The sequence below is a fragment of the Oncorhynchus mykiss genome, chromosome 5 (genome assembly GCF_057628025.1).
Source record: "Oncorhynchus mykiss isolate SJ-2025 chromosome 5, ASM5762802v1, whole genome shotgun sequence".
Lineage (NCBI taxonomy): Eukaryota > Metazoa > Chordata > Actinopteri > Salmoniformes > Salmonidae > Oncorhynchus > Oncorhynchus mykiss.
In genome coordinates this window covers 77,243,382-77,267,684 of record NC_143026.1, presented here as the reverse complement: position 1 = coordinate 77,267,684, position 24,303 = coordinate 77,243,382, and the positions used below count along the sequence as shown (strand labels likewise).

The 24,303-nt window shown below is 41.7% G+C and overlaps 1 protein-coding gene across 2 annotated transcripts in view; it reads left to right on the top strand.

The window, feature by feature from the left end:
• Positions 1-8,732: 8,732 nt before the first annotated feature.
• Positions 8,733-24,303, top strand: part of rgs8 (regulator of G protein signaling 8) — a 34,107-nt gene continuing 18,536 nt past the window's right edge. The window contains exon 1 of one of the 2 annotated variants that reach the window (XM_021604382.3): positions 8,733-8,846. The gene's annotated coding sequence lies outside the window, so the exon portion shown is untranslated. Of the gene's footprint in view, positions 8,847-16,239; positions 16,595-24,303 lie in introns of those variants that run through there. The other variant, XM_021604380.3, reaches the window with a different exon arrangement.

Here is a 24,303-nt window from a genome sequence, read left to right as displayed (position 1 = left end):
AACAAGTACGTTTGGGTGTCAGGGAAACAAACTCAGTAAGGTAATGTGATTACGTTTAGTTACTTTTAGATTACTTTCCTCTTAAGAGGCATTAGAAGAAGACAAAAATGTATGTTACCAATTGAACAACATCTATTGCAGGATAAATCAATGTTAACGTTTACATACTGTAGGTGGCCATATATGGATGTTCAATTTTACTTTATGGGTTGGTTAAGTAGGTTTCTTCTAAACCATCACTTTCTACTACATATAATACGATTAAATGATATCTTTACATTAAAAACCACAGTCAGTCTATTCCAGTCATTCCAATAAATCTTATACCCCTTGATCTTCAAGAATAGGACTTGGAAATATAGAAGTATTTATTAACCAAATTGTTTTACCTGAGCATAACCCAAAAACGAAGGACTTATTAGCCAGCCCTACTTTGTTGTTTATGATTTTGTTGTCATGGAAGACTGATTGGGCTCATTGCTTCGAGTTCAAAAATAAATGCTGGGCTCACTTTTGAAAAGTGCTATTTACATGTGAAAAATGTATGCCATATGCTGCATTTTCTATAGGCCAATTGTTTAACTTTTTGTTGGTGACACTTTGATATCTTGATAATATGCAGCTGTTTAAAGGGCAAATCCAATAACAAAATGGACACCCTGCCTCTGTTTTGGTAAAAGTCTGAGGGATGGGCCTGGAGAAATGTAACCACTCTCAGATTAATAGACAGAGCTACGGATGCATGGACTGACCATCGATAATATCAAAATTATTATTTTAACCATGTTATGAAGCTATAGAGTGTTTGTTTACATTTACAATGTTTACAAACATTGGAGAAAAACAAGCTTATATTTTGGGTTCTGTGACAGTTGAGTGTGACAGTTGAACCAAGCTCATGAGGCATTTATAAGTTATATTCTTCAAGAAGCAATGTATATATATGTATATATAGTTGCTACATACATTTTTGGACTTATGTGGTATATGTAGTTGCTACATACATTTTTGGACTTATACTATATATATATATATATATATATATATATATATATATATATATATATATATATATATATATATATATATTGTATGTTTATATATATATTGTATAAGTCCAAAAATGTATGTAGCAACTACAGAATGCCCCTTTAAGTCTATCAAAAGTGTGCGAGTTTGAGCATGTGTCCATCATGTCACCCCCTGATCAGTTTCGCCTGTCCTTGTTATTGTCTCCTCCCCCTCCAGGTGTCGCTTGTTATTCCTGATGTATATATATCTGTGTTTCCTGTCTCTCTGTGCCAGTTCGTCTTGTATGTTTCAAGTCAACCAGTGTGGTTTTCCCGTGCTCCTGTCTTTTTCCTATTCTCTTTTACTAGTCCTCCTGGTTTGACCATTGCCTGTTTTATGGACTCTGTTTTGGATGACTGGCTGTGAATGTTTATTGAATTGTTTTATTTCTGCCTTTTCTATTCCAGACATTCTGAAATTCACTAAAGCATCCCATGTATGTAACTTTAGTCTTTCACTTTTCAATTTGCCTTTGCCTGACCATTCTGCCTGCCCTGACCTCGAGCCTGCCTGCCACACTGTACCACCTGGACTCTGAACTGGTATGGACCTTTTGCCTGTCCACAACCATTCTTTTGGCTACCCCTTTTGGAAGTAATAAATATCAAAGACTCAAACCATCTGCCTCCCGTGTCTGCATCTGGGTCTCGTCTTGTGCCCTTATACATTAGGCCTATGGATGTATTTATTTTATCAGCATGAATTGCATGGAGTAATAAAAGCCCCACTTTTATTCCATAGGCTGGGATCCGTACTATGCAGCTGTTGCAAGAGCGCATTGTTTCACTGGCTGTCCACTGGTTTCAAAAACAATGATTGATAGGCAGCTTAAACTTCTTGAATTCAACCATGATTGGGTTCAAATACACATTTATATATGTGAACAGCCATCCTCAACAACCACAATCCGTAAGGCACAAATAGCTAAATGAGAGAGCAGCAGTGTGATTCACATCAATGCGCTATGTAGATATCAATAATAAGTGGTATACGTATCACCGTAGACTACACCACTGCTGTCATCCTTACCTACAAGTGTTGATTCAAGTTGGATAATCTTTGGGTGCTGACAGCAGTCGCACTATTGGAAGACATAGATTGTACTGTAGCCTACAAAAGCCTATTCTTGCTCTTTTCCTGCGATTGATCAAACACATTTGGTGTGTCATCATAGTGGTCGCTGACTTGTGGTCAGACTTGCTCAGGTGGAACAAACCTAAAGTTGTGCCTTTTTTCAATGCTGATTTGAATGTCATTGAGAAAACAGAGAAGTGTCAAAGATTTTTTTCCGCAAACATCTTTTCTGAATATAAAATTAATCCTCGAAATAAACATCTAGTTTTTCAAAAGTATCTGTAATATGATTACAATATTTTTGCTGGTAACGTAACGGATTACAGTTTCAGTTTTTTTGTAATCCATTACTTTCCAACCCTGCTATCAATACATTAATGTTTTTATATCTGAAAGTATTAGGCCTCGATGTTGTGTAAGTGTTATGTTATGACTGCAGTAGTCTTTGCAGTTAGTGTGTCAATGTACCCTAAAGGTGATGATGGCTGAGAATAAGAGGACTGAACTCTAGTTTAGTCACTGCAGGTTAAAAAGAAAAGGAACAATCCACACACTGTGGTCTAAGTGTGCTTTAGAGAAACATCCCATTGACCCACGTATTTTTGTTGTGTAACAGTTAACGAATTCTGCATATAAAAAAAGATGATGCATTATGAAAGATAGAGGCTTGTGACGTTCATAAAGTAATGAAATTATAAAAAGGGACAGTGCACTTGCCAGCCCATGAAAAATGTATTTGGCTTGAGAGAACCCGGTTGATCCTGTATTATTTGAATAATGCTGTGGTCATAAATCTAATGCTTCATGTTCATATGTCATTTAGCTGAGGCTTTTATCCAAAGCGACTTACAGTAATGCGTACATCCATTTTTTTTCATACATATGGTGGTCCTGGGAACCAAACCCTCTATCCTGGCATTGAAAGTGCCATGCTCTGCCAGCTCAGGTACAGAAGACCATGTGATAACCTTATAATGACACTGTTATGAGACTGTGCGAGGTCACATATGTCCTAGAGTGGACCTCAGCTTTCTGTCTTGATCTATCTAGTCTGTAGCCTACAGTCTGTATGTCTGAATGCAAACACTTACAAAAAGAACACATGAAAAATCACATGTGAACATACGTGTGTCAACAAATCACGTTACGTTTTCCGCAGTAAAAACAAAGGCAAGGGTAACATAACCAAAGATAGGGAAACATGTAAGAAGAGGGAGGCGTTTTATTTAAATCAAATCAAATCAAATTTTATTTGTCACATACACATGGTTAGCAGATGTTAATGCGAGTGTAGCTAAATGCTTGTGCTTCTAGTTCCGACAATGCAGTAATAACCAACGAGTAATCTAGCTAACAATTCCAAAACTACTACCTTATACACACAAGTGTAAAGGGATAAAGAATATGTACATAAAGATATATGAATGAGTGATGGTACAGAGCGGCATAGGCAAGATGCAGTAGATGGTATCGAGTACAGTATATACATATGAGATGAGTATGTAAACAAAGTGGCTAGTGATACATGTATTACATAAAGATGCAGTAGATGATATAGAGTACAGTATATACGTATACATATGAGATGAATAATGTAGGGTATGTAAACATTATATTAAGTAGCAATGTTTAAAGTGGCTAGTGATATATTTTACATCAATTCCCATTATTAAAGTGGCTGGAGTTGAGTCAGTGTGTTGGCAGCAGCCACTCAATGTTAGTGATGGCTGTTTAACAGTCTGATGGCCTTGAGATAGAAGCTATTTTTCAGTCTCTCGGTCCCAGCTTTGATGCACCTGTACTGATCTCGCCTTCTGGATGATAGCGGGGTGAACAGGCAGTGGCTCGGGTGGTTGTTGTCCTTGATGATCTTTATGGCCTTCCTGTGACATCGGGTGGTGTAGGTGTCCTGGAGGGCAGGTAGTTTGCCCCCGGTGATGCGTTGTGCAGACCTCACTACCCTCTGGAGAGCCTTACAGTTGTGGGCGGAGCAGTTGCCGTACCAGGCGGTGATACCTCCCGACAGGATGCTCTCGATTGTGCATCTGTAGAAGTTCGTGAGTGCTTTTGGTGACAAGCCGAATTTCTTCAGCCTCCTGAGGCTTCTTCACGATGCTGTTTGTGTGTGTGGACCAATTCTGTTTGTCTGTGATGTGTACGCCGAGGAACTTAAAACTTGCTAACCTCTCCACTACTGTTCCATCGATGTGAATAGGGGGATGTTCCCTCTGCTCTTTCCTGAAGCCCACAATCATCTCCTTAGTTTTGTTGACGTTGAGTGTGAGGTTATTTTTTAATAGTGTTATCATAAAATTATGTTTCACTGAAAAATACACAACCGTTCAAAAGTTTGGGGTCACTTAGAAATGTCCTTGTTTTTGAAAGAAAAGCACATTTTTGTCCAATAAAATAAATTGATCAGAAATACAGGGTAGACATTGTTAATGTTGTAAATGACTATTGTAGCTGGAAACAGCTGATTTTTATTGGAAAATATACATAGGCGTACAAGAGGCCCATTATCAGCAACCATCACTCCTGTGTTCCAATTTCACATTGTGTTAGCTAATCCAAGATGATAATTTTAAAAGGCTAATTAATCATTAGAAAACCATTTAGCAATTATGTTAGCACAGCTGAAAACTGTTGTGCCGATAAAGAAGCAATAGAACTGTCCTTCTTTAGACTAGTTGAGTATCTGGAGCATCAGCATTTGTGGGTTCGATTACAGGCTCAAATTGGCCAGAAAGAAAGCACTTTTTAATGAAACTTGTTAGTCTATTCTTGTTCTGAGAAATGAACGCTGTTCCATGCGAGAAATTGCCAGGATACTGAAGATCTCATACAACGCTGTGTACTACTCCCTTCACAGAACAGCGCAAACTGGCTCTAACCAGAATAGAAAGAGTAGTGGGAGGCCCCGGTGCACAACTGAGAAAGAGAACAAGTACATTAGAGTGTCTAGTTTGAGAAACAGACGCCTCACAAGTCCTCAACTTGGCAGCTTCATTGAATAGTACCCGCAAAACACCAGTCTCAACGTCAACAGTGAAGAGGCGACTCCGGGATGCTGGCCTTCTAGGCAGAGATGCAAAGAAAAAGCCATATCTCAGACTGGCCAATAAAAAGAAAAGATTAAGATGGGCAAAATAACACAGACACTGGACAAAGGAACTCTACCTAGAATGCCAGGAGTTGCCGCTTCACTGTTGATGTTGAGACTGGGTTTTGGCAGGTACTATTTAATGAAGCTGCCATTCTTCCTTGCAATGTTTCTCAGGCTCTATTAACTTACATCGATAGCAGCGGCTAACTTCAATCTTCAAGTCTTTACACAGATGTTTTATGGGAGTCATGTCTGGGCTTTCTCTGGGCCACTCCACATTATTGTTCTGAAGCCATTCTAGCGTTGCTTTGGCTCTAAGCTTGGTGTCATTGTCCTGTTGGAACGTAAATCTTTGCCCAAGTCTAAGATTGTTCGCACTCTGAAGCAGGTTCTTTTCAAGGATTTGCCTGTATTTGGCTTCATTCATTGTTCCCTCTTACCAGTCTCCCAGTCCCTGCCGCTGAAAAGCATACCCATGACATGATGCTGCACCACCATGCTTCACGGGAGGGATGGTGTTAGATGGGTGATGAGCTGTGCTTGGTTTTCTTCAGACATAGCGTTTTGCATTCAGGACAAAGAGTCTCATCAGACCACAGAATATTTTGCCTTATGCTTTCAGACTCTTTCACGGTTCCTTTTTGCAAACGCCAGGCTTGCTGTCATGCTCCTTTTTCTCAGGATTGGGTTCTGTCTGGCCACTCTGCCATAAAGCCCAGATTGGTGAAGTGCTGCAGAGACTGCTGCCTTCTGGCACTCCCATCTCAACCAATAAACTCTGTAGTTCTGTCAGAGTGGTCAATGGGTTCTTGGTCACCTCCCTGATCAAGGTCCTTCTTGCCCAGTTGGTCAGTTTGGTACAATGGCCAACTCTAGGCAGAGCCTGGGTAGTTCTGTATTTTTTTATATTTCACAATGATGGAGACCACTGTGCTCTTGGAAACTTTCAAACCTTTATAAATTGTTTTATACCCTTCCCCACATACTGAAAATATCATTAATGTATGAGTTCAAAAATGGATGTAGTAACTAAGGAATGCCCCTTTCACAGGCAGTGACCTTCATATAGCAGAACTACACTACAAAAGTATGTGCACACTTGCTCTTCTGGGAAGGCTTTCCATTCAGCCACAAGAGCATTAATTAATTTGGAGGTTGGGCATTGATGTTCGGCGATCAGGCCTGGCTCTCAGTCGGGATTTCAATTCATCCCAACGGTGTTCAATGGGGTTGAGGTCAGGGCTCTGTGCAGGCTTATCAAGTTCTTCCACACCGATCTCGGCAAACCATTTCTGTATGGACCTCGTTTTGTGCATTTGGGAATTGGCATGCTGAAACAGGAAATGGCCTTCCCAAACTGTTGCCACAAAGTTGGAAATACAGAATCGTCTAGAATGTCATTATATGCTGTAGCATTAAGATTTCCTTTCGCTGGAACTAGGGGGCCTAACCCGAACCATGAAAAATAGCCCCAGACCATTATTTCTCCTCCACCAAACTTTACAGTTGGTACTATGCATTGGGGCAGGTAGCGTTGTCCTGGCATTCGCCAAAACCAGATTCGTCCTTTGGACTGCCAGATGTAGAAGCATGATTCATAACTCCAGAAAACACGTTTCCACTGCTCCAGAGTCCAATGGCAGCAAGCTTTACACCACACAGGCCGAAGCTTGGCATTGTGCATGGTGATCTTAGGTTTGTGTGTGGCTGCTCGGCCTTGGAAACCCATTTCATGAAGCTCCAGACAAACAGTTATTGTACTAATTTCGCTTCCAGAGGCAGTTTGGAACTCAGTAGTAGGTGTTGCAACCGAGGACAGACGATTTTTACACAATACCCACTTCAGCACTCTGTGGTCCCATTCTGTGAGTTTGTGTGGCCTACCACTTTGAGGCTGAGCCGTTGTTGCTCCTAGACGTTTCCACTTCACAATAACAGCAGTTCTAGCAGGGCAGAAATTTGACTAACTGACATGTTAGAAAGGTGGAATCATTTAACGGTGCCACATTGAAAGTTACTGAGCTCTTCAGTATGGGCCATTCTACTGTTAATGTTTGTCTATGGAGATTGCATGTCTGTGTGCTCGATTCTATACATCTGTCAGTAATCGGTGTGGCTGAACTAGCCAAATCCACAAATTTGAAGCGGTGTACACATACTTTTGGATACTGTTCAGGAGCCTTTTGGTGTCAGACTTGATGCACCGGAAACTGCAAATTTTACATGTGAAACGTAATGTTATGACTTTAAGTACTGTTCCCTGAAGAAGGGAAACGAGGTACAACATATTATGGGGGAGTCGCACTCTGGTGACTTAGGTTGAAAGATCTACAATCACGCTCGACAAGGCCAATGAAATCTGCGCCTCGCTTCAAGCCCCGCATTCCACAGGTGATAAGCGTGTGGCTCGGATTCATTCCTTCAATTTAACACCTCTCTTTACAGAGCCCAGGAGTTGTCAGTGCGGGTCAAACATGTGTTGTACCTCGTTTCCTTCCATCAGCGAACAGTGGTTATAGTTATAACGTTACATTCCTTTTCAGTCAGTCAGTTTCGGTGCATATTATAGGGAAATATAATCCCGCCCCAAGCCAACCCCAATGCATAAGGTGACTCACCTTATAGTCGTCTGAGGCGAACTGAGTACCGGAAAGGTGTACAGACAACGGGTGGAGATCCCCAACACATTTAACCATTTAGCCAAAGACATGAGCAGAGAGATTTTGTAAGAGAGTATCTTTATGTCCACTGACTACAGAGGCTCAAAGGGGATCTCAAACAATGCCTCCAAATCCAGCGTCAAGTCCAATGTGGGCGCAATAGGTTTAGATACTGGTCTGAGACAATGTACACCTTTCAGGAACCGCACCACCAGGGGGTGAGCCCCAGATGAGGCTCCATCAATTCCCACATGACAGCTGAGATAGCAGCCATGTTCACTTTTTGCTCAAAAAGCTCCTCTAGGAACACAAGGATGTCCCTCACAGAGCACTGAAAAGGAACAGGTCTTTATTTTGGCACCAGAGCTCAAGCGCTTGCCACTTATACAAATACAGACCTTTCGTGGAAGGCGCCCTTGTGCCAAACCTGTCCTTTCACGTGGGACAACAGGTCTTCGCAAATCAAGGCTGCCTGGTCCAATGGGGAGCCACAATAATGAATTATAAGCCCTCCCGGCACACTCTCTCCAATGTAGGCTGAATCGGAACCACTGGTGGAAACGCGTAAAGAAGGATCTGAGGCCACTGGTATGACAGAACGTCCGTTCACCATGGGGCATTCGGATCCCTTATCAAGGAAAAAAGACAACACTGTGTGTTTTCCAGCAATGAGTAAAGATTTATGTTGGCCCTGCCGAACCTCTCCCATATATGGGGTGACTGGGGTACATGGGCACGTGAAAGTATGCATCCTTTAGGTCGATGGTGGTGAACCAGACCACTTGGGGGTACTGTTGTCACCATGGGTGTTTGGGGAGGCTGGCAAGGGAGAACCCGATCCTGCGCCACCTCCCATCCCCGAGCTAGGGCTGTCTCCTTCCCTGTGCTGTGGCAGGACCATCTCTCACCTCATCTCCACAAACTACACATAAATCGTGAGTATCTTTCAGAGAAATTCTATAACCGCATGACTGGGGGCACGATCTCGACCCCAAACCAGACTTAGCCATCGTCGTCTCTGTTGCTTTCTTAGCAATCTTACTAATTTCGCTAGCAAATTGAAGAATAACAAATTGTTTGTGATTAGGAAACTTATGAGAACAAGTACAAAATGGGACAGATTAGTTGGAGTATGAATCGTTCCTTTTCACACCGAGGTGAAGAGCGGAATAATTTAAGGAATAAATCCGAGCCTCACGCTTATCACCTTTGACAGGCGGGGTGTCCACCGAGGCAAGGATTTTATTGGCCTTGTCAGGCGGGATTGTAGATCTTCAAACAAAGTCGCGAGAGTGGGACTCCCCCACAGTGTGTTGTACCGAAGTTGTCTGTCTGAAAGGGAACTGCAATTCACATGTGATGTAAAAACATGCTGTTCTCCTCAAGTGAATAGGTGGTGTTAACATGTAAACTCTAGATTGAATACACGTGAAAATATGATTTGAAATTTAAGATCAACATGTGAAAACAGTTATTTTCAACTGAAAATTTGACGTCTTTTTTTGTAATGGATCCCACATCTGAATCCTAGATATACAATACTCTAAGCTGACCTACTTGTATAATATGTGCATGATGAGTAAATACTTTAATTGTGCTATTTTGGTCCAATGATGCCTTCTAACTTTCCCCAATAATGTAATCTGGAAGTGAAGTGAATGTGTGTGCTTTATGTGAGTGAACATAGCTGGTCACGGGTACAGAAGTCAGATATCTGTAGAATAATCTGTTTGCTGTGAGGCTGTGAGGAGCAGTGTGCCTGATAGAGCAGAGCTGCAATACTGAATGTAGGCTTCTCAGCATGTGACATGTGCAGTTCCAGCAGACAGCGGCCACGTGAGACAGACAAAGAGACGGCAGAGAGATCAAAGGTCAATGGTTAGGAAGCAATAATAACAGGGATTCACTTTAGTTAAATGTTTAAAGAAAAAGAAAGGGGGGTGACACACACATGACACACACACACACGACACACACACACTCTCACACAATTGCCGGGAAGGTTCTCCATGTCGATTAGTCATCTACAGCAGAGGTAAAGAGAAAGAACGATTGAGAGAAATAAGTGTCTGTGGGATTTGAATGACATCAGCGATGCCAGCAGCATTAGTTAGCTCTGACTGTAGTAGCCGAATGAAAGGTGTGTGTCCTTGGTACCAAGTGGGCGGACATCTCTCATCACTTTCCTTTTGTACGGTTCTTCCTAGTATTGAAAAGGGCTCCATTTGATTTGCTTGCGGCTGATTCTCTCCTTGTGGCAAACAAACTTTGCTTCTGTCTGACGTTGCCTGATGTGGCGGGAAGTTAAAGGAAAAAGACTTTGGCTCAGGGCTTTTAAGGGTGAGCCTTCTGACAGCTATGTATATTTCTGATTGAATATGCTATGAAAATCACTGGTTTTTCTCTTTGTGCATACTGTCACAATTGTCATTGGTGATATCAAGGGATGGCATGTTCATTGTTGTTCAGTAATTGGCCGCTACATTCCTCCGACTCCCCAATGATTTGACAGGAGACTAGAAAGGGTTGTTCAGCAGTGAAGTGCACGTGCCAATTATGCCCCTGAACAAGCGACAGATAAAGAGAGAGAGAGAGAGACAATGAAAGAGAAACAAAGGGAGAAAGAAATAAAGTGCTAGAGAAAGAGACAACCCTGGGGCTCTGCACTTCGTTTGTGCTGTTGCTGGAAAATGGGAAGTATTTCTGCTCCACCATGTGAAATAAAAATAAACACATCCATACATTTCCCATGCTTAGAAAGGTGTTTTCTTCTTTCTCTCTGTCTAAGAAAAACACTGCTAACATGTATCTGAGCTGCTGCTGTGTTTGCCTCCCAACACCCTGACCATGAGACCTCACTCCACTACAGCCACCTCCCTGTTGTTTCCTGCTGTGGATGAGTGCCCCTGTTCCCCATTTGGCATCGCAGCACTGGATGACTGAGTTATGTGTGTGTAGTGTTTGTGTATAAGTGCATCCGTCTATGTCTGTGTGCACATACACTTAAACATTGGTGGGTTCTGAGCAAGGTTATTATAGTTTTGTGAGTTTCTATTCATTTTTATTTCTATTCATTTTTAGATTTACACTACCGTTCAAAAGTTTGGGGTCACTTAGAAATTACCTTGTTTTTGAAAGAAAAGCACATGTTTTGTCCATTAAAATAGCATCAAATTGATCAGAAATACAGTGTAGACATTGTGAATGTTGTAAATGACTATTGTAGCTGGAATCGGCTGTTTTGGGGGGGAATATCTACATAGTCATACAGAGGCCTATTATCAGCAACCATCACTCCTGTGTTACAATGGCATGTTGTGTTAGCTAATCCAATTTTATCATTTTAAATGGCTAATTGATTAATAGAAAACCCTTTTGCAATTATGTTAGCACAGCTGCAAACTGTTGTCCTGATTAAAGAAATCAAATCAAATTTGTATTTGTCACATACACATGGTTAGCAGATGTTAATGTGAGTGTAGCGAAATGCTTGTGCTTCTAGTTCCGACAATGCAGTAATAACCAACAAGTAATCTAGCTAACAATTCCAAAACTACTACCTTATAGACACAAGTCTATAATATGTACATAAAGATATATGAATGAGTGATGGTACAGAGCGGCATAGGCAAGATACAGTAGATTGTATTGAGTGCAGTATATACATATGAGATGAGTATGTAAACAAAGTGGCATAGTTAAAGTGGCTAGTGATACATGTATTACATAAAGATGCAGTAGATGATATAGAGTACAGTATATATATTTACATATGAGATTAATAATGTAGGGTATATAAACATTATATTAGGTAGCATTGTTTTAAGTGGCTAGTGATATATTTTATATCATTTCCCATCAATTCCCATTATTAAAGTGGCTGGAGTTGAGTCAGTGTGTTGGCAGCAGCCACTCAATGTTAGTGGTGGCTGTTTAACAGTCTGATGGCCTTGATATAGAAGCTGTTTTTCAGTCTCTCGGTCCCAGCTTTGATGCACCTGTACTGACCTCGCCTTCTGGATGATAGCGGGGTGAACAGGCAGTGGCTCGGGTGGTTGTTGTCCTTGATGATCTTTATGGCCTTCCTGTGACATCGGGGGGTGTAGGTGTCCTGGAGGGCAGGTAGTGTGCCCCCGGTGATGCGTTGTGCAGACCTCACTACCCTCTGGAGAGCCTTACGGTTGTGGGCGGAGCAGTTGCCGTACCAGGCGGTGATACAGCCCGACAGGATGCTCTCGATTGTGCATCTGTAGAAGTTTGTGAGTGCTTTTGGTGACAAGCCGAATTTCTTCTGCCTCCTGAGGTTGAAGAGGCGCTGCTGCGCCTTCTTCACGATGCTGTCTGTGTGGGTGGACCAATTCAGTTTGTCTGTGATGTGTACGCCGAGGAACTTAAAACTTACTACCCTCTCCACTACTGATGCATCGATGTGGATAGGGGGGTGTTCCCTCTGCTGTTTCCTGAAGTCCACAATCATCTCCTTAGTTTTGTTGACGTTGAGTGTGAGGTTATTTTCCTGACACCACACTCCGAGGGCCCTCACCTTCTCCCTGTAGGCCTTCTCGTCGTTGTTGGTAATCAAGCCTACCACTGTTGTGTCGTCCGCAAACTTGATGATTGAGTTGGAGGCGTGCGTGCCCACGCAGTCGTGGGTGAACAGGGAGTACAGGAGAGGGCTCAGAACGCAGCCTTGTGGGGCCCCAGTGTTGAGGATCAGCGGGGTGGAAATGTTGTTGCCTACCCTCACCACCTGGGGGCGGCCCGTCAGGAAGTCCAGTACCCAGTTGCACAGGGCGGGGTCGAGACCCAGGGTCTCTAGCTTGATGACGAGCTTGGAGGGCACTATGGTGTTAAATGCCGAGCTGTAGTCGATGAACAGCATTCTCACATAGGTATTCCTCTTGTCCAGTTGGGTTAGGGCCGTGTGCAGTGTGGTTGAGATTGCATCGTCTGTGGACCTATTTGGGCGGTAAGCAAATTGGAGTGGGTCTAGGGTGTCAGGTAGGGTGGAGGTGATATGGTCCTTGACTAGTCTCTCAAAGCACTTCATGATGACGGAAGTGAGTGCTACGGGGCGGTAGTCGTTTAGCTCAGTTACCTAGCTTTCTTGGGAACAGAAGAAGCAATACAACTGCCGTTCTTCAAACTAGCTGAGTATCTGGAACATGAGCATTTGTGGGTTTGATTACAGGCTCAAAATGGCCAGAAACAAACTTTTCCTCTGAAACTCATTAGTCTGTTCTTGTTCTGAGAAATAAAGGCTATTCCATGCGAAAATTTGCTAAGAACTGAAGATCTCATACAGCGCTGTGTACTACTCCCTTCACAGAAAAGTACAAACTGGCTCTAACCAGAATAGAAAGAGGAGTGGGAGGCCCCGGTGCACAACTGAGCAAGAGGACAAGCACATTAGAGTGTTTAGTTTGAGAAACAGACACCTCACAAGTCCTCAACTGGCAGCTTCATTAAATTGTACCTGCAAAACACCAGTCTCAACGTCAACAATGAAGAGGCGACTCCGGGATGCTGGCCTTCTAGGCACAGTTCCTCTGTCCAGTGTCTGCGTTCTTTTACCCATCTTAATCTTTTCTTTTTATTGACCAGTCTGAGATACGGCTTTTTCTTTGCAACACTGCCTAGAAGGCCAGCATCCCGGAGTCGCCTCTTCACTGTTGACGTTGAGACTGGTGTTTTGCAGGTACAATTTAATGAAGCTGTTTTAGTTTCGGTTTTTAGTTTTAGTGCTTGGGAAGGTAAGGAGTCACTTATGTGCTGTCAGCCTATAGCAGGGGCACTCAAGTAGTATTTGAGATGGTCCAGTCACACAAATGTCCTAGGTGGCAAAGGCCCGGAAAGATATTTTGATTTATTGGCGTAGTAACAAACCCCCACCTCGCAATCCATAGGACCCCAAACTGTTCAAACTGTTCACACCCTTCTTGTTGGCAGAGAGACAAATTAGCAGTTTAAAGCTTATTATGCCATCAAGCAAACAAAACATTTAGCCATTTTTTCCCCTGCAATTCCCCCAAAATGTGTGTCTTATTTGTGTTTACATCCTTACCAAATTCCAAAAATATTTGGACAGTATAGCTGTCGTACCTAGGTCTTTATCCAATACATTTTTTGTGGGTGTTGTTCAGATTAAAGTTTTCAAATGTTTTTATTTTTTATTTTATATCAGTCTACTAAATAGTTTTTCCACTTTTAGTTATTATTTCAGTTTCAATTGTGTTTACTATAATTTACTATAATGTCGCTACAATCATATATAGGGCAATATGACACCAATCTCGATGACACACTCCGCGCCATTCATCATGAGCCGTACGTCCGTTACCAAAAACCACACACCAAATTTTTTACAGGTTCGTTAGCAAAATCTTTAGCCGGGAACTAGCTCAATATCTTGCCGTTGGATAAGAACAAGACAACAGAGTCCATAAAGGGACCATTAGACTGGACACCTTTCGGACTGAATAAGTTTGTAGGTGCAACATTTTTGATTACATTTATAATTTATCACTCTCACATGCTGATTTTTATCATCTATGCAGCACTCCGCCAATCAGGCCTTTATGGAAGTGTCCAGATGGAAGCCACGCCTAAGTAAAAGGCACATGACAGCCCGCTTGGAGTTTGCCAAAAGGCACCTAAAGGACTCTAAAGGAGTCTCTGGTCTGATGAAACCAAGATTGAACTCTTTGGCCTGAATGTCATGAGTCACATCTGGAGGTAACCTGGCACCATCCCTATGGTGAAGCATGGTGGTGGCAGCATCATGATGTGGGGAAGTTTTTCAGTGGCAGGGACTGGGGGACTAGTCAGGTTTGAGGGAAAGAAGAACAGAGCAAAGTACAGAGAGATTGCTGATGAAAACCTGCTCCAGAGTGCTCAGGACCTCAGACTGGGGCGAAGGTTCACCTTCCAACAGGACAGCAACCCTACAGTAAGCACACAGCCAAGACAATGCAGGAGTGGCTTCAGGACACAAGGCTGTAATCGCTGCCAATGGTGCTTCAACAAAGTACTGAGTAAAGGGTCTGAATACTTATGTAAATGTGATATTTAAGTTTTGTATTTGTAATACATTCGCAAAAATGTATTAAACCCTTTTTTTGGCATTTTAGTATAAGTCTCTAACAACAAAATGTGGAAAACGTCAAGGGGTCTGAATACTTTCTGAAAGCACTGTATATAATTTGGCTGTATGTATTTTTAGATTTAGGTCTATTGTAAATGTGTATTAACGTTGCATCACCATCTTTATTGCAAAAATAAATTAAAGTACAAAAAGCAACATATTATTTTGACAGGGGTAATGAATTGTCAATTGATCAGCACAGCAATTGATAAAACAGGACAATTTTTAACACACAAGGGGTTCTGAGCTTATGTCAATATTACACAGGTAATCTAGCAGTTACATGAATCCGGAATGTAGACAGGCTCTATCTATCTGAGCTACTGTGTTGATATGTTGGGCACCTACTGACCAAAACATTATGTCATTATGATTTCTTTATGACATGTATTGCTAAAGGTAAAGGTTTAAGGAAATACATGCATACACCACATTATTACAAGACAAAACAGCTCAATCAAGCCTAATGGTCTTGTGATTATAAAAGCAAACCGCTTTCATTTTTATTTATTTTTTACATTAAAATGTAGCGTAATGGGATAATGCCTTACTGTGGTATGTGAAGAATCCAATACTTTACCTTGTATTCAATACAAATCACATTATTGTGGAAGCACCTACTCTAGTATGTATTAGGTTGTTTGAGAAGGTTTGAATCCTAAGAAACCTGCCTACACATAATTTGAAGCTGTGTGTTGGAAAACCTTGGTAGAGCATGGGTGGATTAGGCATTGTTGGTGCTCATGTGAATGTCCTTTCTTTTTCGGCTTCAAACCAATGTGTGTATGTGTGTTTGTCAGCGTAATATTTTAGTTATTAGATATTCAGAGGGATGTTTCTCGACGTGGAAGCAGCACAGTGGTCACATCCTTGCTGTGTATATCTCCCTCTGCTGAAAGATATCAAATTCATTTCTCTCCTCTCCCTCGCCTCTCCCTCCTCACCTCTCCCTCCTCTAAGAGAGAGGTGGATGAAAGGAAGGCTTTAGTCCATCTGCCAGCATCATTATTATTTTTTATAGACTGAATAATGTTTCTGTCCTACCTCACCTCACTGAAAATGCCTCAACATTCTCTGTCCAGAACAGTATTTCTATACAGCCCCTGTGTACAACTGTATATTTCTATACACTGTATCTTTGCCCATATATTGTTTAAAGCAACTACTCTGCTGAAGCTTGGCTTGTCCTCAGAGAATTCTCTGAGCATTAACAGCGTTCTCTACCTCTCCCTCCCTCTGTTTCTCCCTTTCTCCATATTCCCCTCTCCATACGCCTGTCTCTGTTTCTCTTTCTCCAATGTTTTGAAACCGATTAGCATGCTGTATGGCTCCTAGCCTCCTACTCATCACTGCAACTGTAACAGTAACAGCAGAGATATCGCCACTCAAGAGGAGTGCCATCGCAGACATCTACACACACAGTCACACACACACACCAACGTTGGATGAACATCGGCTTATTCTTCTCAAACGTACGCTGGGGAGGTAGAGAGAGAGAGAGTGTCTACCTGCGCTTATCTCATACACAACAGGGCTAAGGTAAAGCATCATCCATATTCATCTGGCTAGTAGATCATTTCATTACGTAAGTAAGTCCACTATGGATAAGGGATGGGAGGCAGGCTGCCGTTACGTACATCTGCTGTTTTAATGTACTGTATGTCTGTTTGATCTTGACTGACATCAGAATATAAAAGATGGAGACTGTTTGTTTATAGGACAGGCAACTGTCATCATCTGGATAATACATACCGTTGGAGACGTAAGTGGAGAGTGTGTTTGCTACTCCAAATATAGTTAGGTAAAATTGGTTCTTGATTATTTACTACAGCAGTGCACTGTTTACAAGTTTTGAAATGTGTGTGTGTGTGTGTGTGTGTGTGTGTGTGTGTGTGTGTGTGTGTGTGTGTGTGTGTGTGTGTGTGTGTGTGTGTGTGTGTGTGTAAATGTCAAACAGTGAAGGAGTCACAGATGGAGAGAGGCGGCTTTGAAGCACCCACACATCCAACCTACATGTTTCACACCTCTCTCTCTCTCTCTCTCCCGTTCTCTCTCCCTCTGATTTTTCATCCCCCTACTCAGAAAGTCAAAGCAACTCTTCCTTCCTATTTATTTTTCTTCTCCTTCCTCCCTTCTCTTCTCTCTCAATAGGTATCCCTATTCCTTTCAGTTTCTCACACAAGCATCTACAGTTAGGTCAATCATTTTTGGCAATGTTGATAAAGATGCAAAAATGAATGCATAAAAGTAATATTACAAATACTGAGCTATGTTGCATGCAAAAACAATGCTAATTGATGTTACTTTATATACTAATGCAATTGCTCAGAGAAAGAGATAATGTTTAAGTCATTAAAAAAATATGTTAAAAAGATAGGGGTCAAAATTATGTGGATCTTTCAGCAAGAAAATAACTCCACGCACTAAGCAAAATCCACATCGAAATGTTTAGTTGACCACAAAACTGAAATTTTTCAATGGCCATCACAGTCTTCTATATCTTTTCTATATCCCATTTCCATATCTGGAAACATTCTGCATGGAGGAATGGTCTATGATCCCACCCAACATGTTCTCCAATTTCATGAAATATTTCAGAAAAAGACACCCACCTGGTGTCCCAGGTATAAATCAGTCCCTGATTACAGGGGAACAATGACAAAAAATGCAGGGGAACTGGCTTCAAAGTCCAGAGTTGAGTTTTAGGGCGCAATAGAATTAAAACAGTGGTGATAATCAGTTTTACCCATATCTTTAAAAAAATCAAATGAATTACTTGTTAAACATTAGCTCTTTCGCTGAGCATTTGTATTAGTATGAAATAATATACATTTCCGCATTTTTGAGCATACAATAATATAGCTCAATATATGTTTTATTTATTTTACAGTCTGTTTTGGTCAACTTTATCAAGGGTGGCAATAATTATGGACCTAACTGTCTCATCCTTGTGTAAAGAGAATCAACATCTCTCCCTCTATTCTTCCCTCCCTCTCTTCCATCTCTCCATTCCTCCCTCTTCCCTTATCTCAGTACTCCTCCCTCTCCTGCATATCTCACACAAGCACCTGCCCCTAATCCAACAAAGATTCTGTGTGGCCACTCTCAACACAGAAACACTATATGAAAGTCTACATTCAAACTGTGAACAGGATGGGTTTAAAAGAGCAAACAGCTGCCTAAACATAGATAGCTACAATACTTTTAAAACAACTGACCCAACAGATGGTTAGCAACTGCGAAAGTTTTAAACATAATGAGCTGTCAAATGTATACTTTCTGGATGGAGTGGTCTGCAAACCTAATCCCCCAAATAAATTCATTACATAAAAAACTAAAGTCAGGATTAAGAGTATCATTCCTGACTTTGCAGACAAAATATCAAAATACCAACAGAAGAGCAATGGTCCGACTTGTAATCATAAACTTGATAATCATTATACTAGTGGTTATTATCACCACATAGAGCATGAATCCAGACCCCAAAACACACACATACACTGAACAAAGATATAAAAGCAACTTGTAAATTGTTGGTCCCATATTTCATGAACTGAAATATATGATCTCAGAAATGTTCGTTTTGCACAAAAAAACTGATTTCTCTCAAATGTTGTGCACAAATTAGTTTACATCCCTGTTAGTGAGTATTTCTCATTTTCCAAGATAATCCATCCACCTGACAGGTGTGGCATATCAAGAAGCTGATTAAAAAGCATGATCATTACACAGGTACACCTTGTGCTGGGGACAATAAAAATGCACTCTAAAATGTGCCGTTTTGTCACAAAACACAATGCCACGGATGTCTCAAGTGTTAAGCGAGCGTGCAATTGGCATGCTGACTGCAGGAATATCCACACGAGCTGTTGGCAGAGAATTTTATGTAATTTCTCTACCATAAGCCACCTCCAACGTCATTTTAGAGAATTTGGCAGTACTTCCATCTGACTTCAATACCGCAGACCAAGTGTAACCACGCCAGCCCAGGACCTCCACATCCGGCTTCTTCACCTGCAGGATCTTCTGATACCAGCTATCCGGACAGCTGGTGAGGAGTATTTCTGTCTGTAATAATGCCCTTTTGTGGGGAAAAATTCATTCTGATTGGATGGGCCTGACTCCCCAGTGGGTGGGCCTGGCTCCCTAGTGGCTGCGCCAGTAATGTGAAATCAATTGATTAGGGCCTAATTTATTTATTTCAATTGAACTGTAACTCATTAAAATCATTGAAATTGTTGCATGTTGCATTTATATTTTTGTTCAGCATATATTTTTTGATGTGCTAAAATGCTTAACAAGTTTTTTTGTAAAACATACAATGATTCTAAAACAGCGACAAAAACAAAAGCTTATTATCTGATGCTCTGCAGAATGTCCCAATTACCATGACCACTCTGTGCATATATTTATTTTAAATAGTAATATCCTCATCACTCAGGGCTGGATGGGTATGGCCAATCTCAGGGTCATCACAAACCTTGTGTCTTATGCCTCAATCCTCAACTTCCACCTCCATGTGTGCGCGTGCGTGTGCGTGTGCGTGTGTGTGTGTGTGTTAGCAAGAGATGTGCAAGTGCACATGCATTTGTGCATGTGTGTGTGTCTTGCTCATACTTATTTGTCCTGGTTTAGAGTGCCTTGGAGTTTATTGTAGCCTACTGGGCAGCAGTAACTATTAAAATCAAGCAGAAGCAAACTACCACTGTGGGGGAACAAAGTGACATTAACAGGACTGTACATCGATGTACCTGAAGAGAGCAAAGAGTAAAAATAGATAGACTGTATTTGTTTGATGAGCTTAGACTGAGAGGCTTCTGTCCTGGCTTTACCCCATGCCTCTCTAGATGAGCCATAAATCAGGGCTGATGTGTTCATCAGGATTAAGCCTACTCTATGAGAGTGTTTAGATAACAAGTGTAGGCTAAGTGCTAAGCTGGCGTAAGGCAAGGACATCAGTGAGACTGCTAGCTGCAGAACAGACAACAGGGCTATTTTTACCTGAGTGGGTAAGGTCAATGCCTCTATGGATAAATCATGATAGCTGGAGGTCCACATAACAATGTTGGAGGGTAGCTGTTGGCAGTGGCTACAGGTAAACAAACAGGGAGGGAAGAAGAGATAGAGAGGGGCAGGGAGGAAGGGATGGAGAAAGAGGAAAATACTAATGGAGAGAGTGATGGAGAGGGGGTACAGAGAGAGCAATGGAATCAGTTCAAGCGGAGTCTGGTTTTCCCCTCAGAGACACAGTGGACAGACAGACAGTCCCCAGGCTGAAACAGAGAAAGGAGAGCAGCATGGGTCTGTAAGACCAGAAATTACCCAAACGGTCCTCCCGCCGGAGGCTACACATCAGATGGCCTGACACACTGTCTGTGGGCAGCACGGCTTCCACAGGAGGCACTTTCCTTCAGACAGGGACATAGAGGGTAGCCAAATGCACGCAGGCGCAAGTGCACACATTATCACACAAACATAGGCGTCTGAATGTGTCTGAAAGTGGAGGTGCAAAAGGGGGGGGGGGATTTCCAGGGGATTTTTTGGTTTTTGCATTTCCTGCAATTCTTGGGGGAATCCATATTTGTGACTCCTTTCAGGAAACTATGGGTATGTCACGGCTCACTACTTCACAGGAGATCCACCATGCAGAAATGCCTTCTGGAACATGTGAACTTGTATGTGCCTTAATTAACAAACTTGTATGCCATTTGTAAATTCCAATAAAATTGTTAAATTACAACCGTAGTTGTGTTTGCCTCTGAAAAAAGAAGGAACCTTCAAGCTAGCCATGATGGCTGAGAAAATGAGTGAGCTGGACATGCCGAGAGATGAGTTCGGATTGGTCTGCCATGTAGGTAACCTTTTCTAACGAGACTTTTTTGGAAGATATCACTTGGTAGAACTACATAAGTTTTGCGCTCCACTTTTTGGAGGACGGAGTTTTGAAATCAGTGAAATTAGAGTATGATAGGTAAGGAGATTGAGACATTTCTGGCGTGTGATTGCAAATATGCAGACAGAGTCGAAAAGAGAACGCACAGAAGGCTGTTGTATAAAACATCTGTCTCCAGATTACATCTTCAAACTAAGGGCAACAATGACATCCATGACAGAGAGGGAGAAGCATCCATCCATGTATATGGGTAAGATAGTCTAGTTAGCTACATTTTCAGATATTACACATTTCTAATTTTGTCAGAAAGTTGTTTTCATTTCAAGTTAAAATGCTAGCTAGCTAACGTTATATGTATGATCTGTGTAGTAATATTATTCGTATCTCAGAGCCATTTGCATTGCTAGTTATAGCCTAATGTTAGCTAGCTAACATTGAACCTGGTTGGTTAGCTACCTGCAGATTCATGCAGTGTGGTAAATGCTATGCGTTGGGATTATGGTTCATTGTTTCGCTAATTTGCTACATGTCTAAACAAAAGACACTATGCAAGTAATCATTTCAGTTGAATGTTCATGATGTCACTGCGACAACCTCTGCTCTGGCTGTCTACTTTGATTTCAGATCACTCTCATCTGACTGTGCCAGAATAACTGAGGAATTTACGAATGCTCAATACCTGTGTCAGTAAACGTTGGCAAAAAATAGTAATTACATTGTTGCCAGCAGCACAGTTGCAGTCACCAACACTCTGGATAACATAAAATCAGCCTAACCAGCTCTGCTAGGGCGAGTAAAATGGTCAGGGTGAGCTGTTCTCTCATTTGTGTCTGGAAGTAGCTAGCAAGCTAGCCAACATTACTCAGTTAGCTTAGATGCTTGATTGCTGTTTTTATGTCAAAACGCTTAGATTAACCCTACTTCTCAGCCAGCGCATCCAGTGTGCACTCTGAATGCTCCAAGAGAGAAATGCTCTGTCTTTATGAACTGAAAATCTTACAACACTGAGTTTATGAACACCCAGAGCACACTCTGGCACTCCAGACTAAATGTATGAACACACCAGTAGTATAAACCAGCCTTTAGTCTTGATTTTTTTGTTTGTTTAGTACATGGACTTACATGTGAATTCTTACTTACATGTGAAGAGATCGATGGGGCTAAAGCTTATGAGGGTGTGAACCATGCTGAATGGGTGTACCAAAACATTCAAGTGCCATTTTCTCAAAAGTGAGGTTGCAAGTTTTCCAACTTTCAAAGCAGAATTACCTTTCCATTGTTCCTCAACTGTAGTGTCTGATACAGAATTGTCTAGCTCTGAGTCTCTACTTATTTCCAAGTTGTAGTTTTTCTAAGTGGCTCCCATTTCGGCCAAGCGCATGGCCGAGAGAGCGTGTTCTTTTTGTTTATCTCCGGTAAAGACAATAACAATTCTCTGTATTAAATGTTATTGTTTATTTGCGTATTAGGGTACCTAAGGATTGATTATAAACGCTGATTGACTTGTTTGGATAAGTTTATTGGTAACGTTTGGGATTAATTTTGTATGTATTTTGATGAAGGGAAACCGAGTGAATTATTGACTGAAGCGCGCCAGCTAAACTGAGTTTTTATGGATATAAAGAAGGAATTTATCGAACAAAAGGACCGTTTTTAATGTAACTGAGACCTTTTGGACTGCCAACAGAAGAAGATCTTCAAATGTAAGGCATTTTCTTCAAAGGTAAACCTTTTTTCAAAGGTTACAATATTTCTGACTTTCGTGTCGCAGCTCCCTGGTTGAAAATGATTTGTTATGCATTTGTGTGCTGGACGCTGTCCTCAGATAATCGCATGGTTTGCTTTCACCGTAAAGCCTTTTTGAAATCTGACACCTTAGCTGGATTAACAACAAGTTAAGCTGTATTTTGATGTATTGCACTTGTGATTTCATGAAAGTTTAAAATGTATAGTAATTTCATTTTAATTTGGCACTCTGACATTTCACCGGATGTTGGCCAGATGGGACGTTACCGTCCCGCCTATCCCAAAGAAGTTAATGACGAGTTTGGAGGGTATTATAGTTTTAAATGCTGAGCTGTAGCCGATGAACAGCATTCTTACATAGGTATTCCTCTTGTCCAGATGGGTTAGGGCAGTGTGCAGTGTGATTGTGATTGCGTGGGTCTAGGGTGTCAGGTAGGGTGGAGATAATATGGTCCTTGACTGGTCTCTCAAAGCACTTCATGATGACGGAAGTGAGTGCTACAGGGCGATAGCATTTAGCTCAGTTACCTTAGCTTTCTTGGGAACAGGAACAATGGTGGCTCAATTTTGAGTCTGATAGCAAAGGGTCTGAATACTTATGTAAATCAAGTTTTTCTGTTTACATTGTTTTTGTACATTTGAAAAAAAGTTTTTAAAAAACAGTTTGAGTTTTCATTATGGGGTATTGTGTATAGATTGACGAGGAAAAACTTTTAGAATAATGCCATAAAGTATCAAAACGTGGAGAAAGTCAAGGGATCTAAATACTTTCCCAACGCACTGTATAACAAACATTTTAACAATGAGATTTAACATATTGAAGTTGGGAAAATAGATAGCAAAAATGCACAATGGTGTAAGATGCTTGTAAATAGCTTTTTGGGGTGGGGGGGGGGTGTTATATCAAAGGTTTAATCATATAGGCATACTTATTATTTCTCACACTGGAGCTTCTGGAACCTGCCAGTCGTTTCTGTCCCAGTGCTCCCTCATCTTCGAGCTGCAGCCTTTTTCATTCCCCTCGGGCCGCTCAAAGATAGAGTACGTGATAACGCTGATGTCTGAGAGGGCACTCGCTTGGGCTACGGTGGTGTGGGAGCAACAGTCCACCATTTGCCTCAGTCTGGAGGAGTTTATGGCGGAAGTACGAAAAGTGTTAAATTCTCCATTGTCCAAAAGAGACTGCTCGTAATGATACACTTGGCGGAGCAGGTGAACCCAAGTGCAGACTCAGACCTTGGAGACAGAAATAAGGTCACTAAGGTATTTATTGAAAAGTGTGGGGGGGTACAGGCCAGGGGAAGCTTGGGCGGGTAGCAGGGAACCAGGAACTGAGGCTGAGGCTGGGGAAAGGGAAGTAGGGGCAGGGTAAGCAGGTCCGGAGTGGAATCCAAAGATGCAGTAGAGCGGGGGTCCGGGGCTGGAGACACGGACCAGAGTCAGAGTGGACGGAGCTGTAGTTGAGAGAAAAGCAGCGTCAGTCTAGGGAAAACAGGCAAATAGGATAATAAGATCTATGCAGGAACAAATTACTTGAAACACAGACTGACTGAGCAGAGGCTATGAACTGGCAGCGTGGAAGTGGCAGGGCTGAGTATTTGTAAAGACC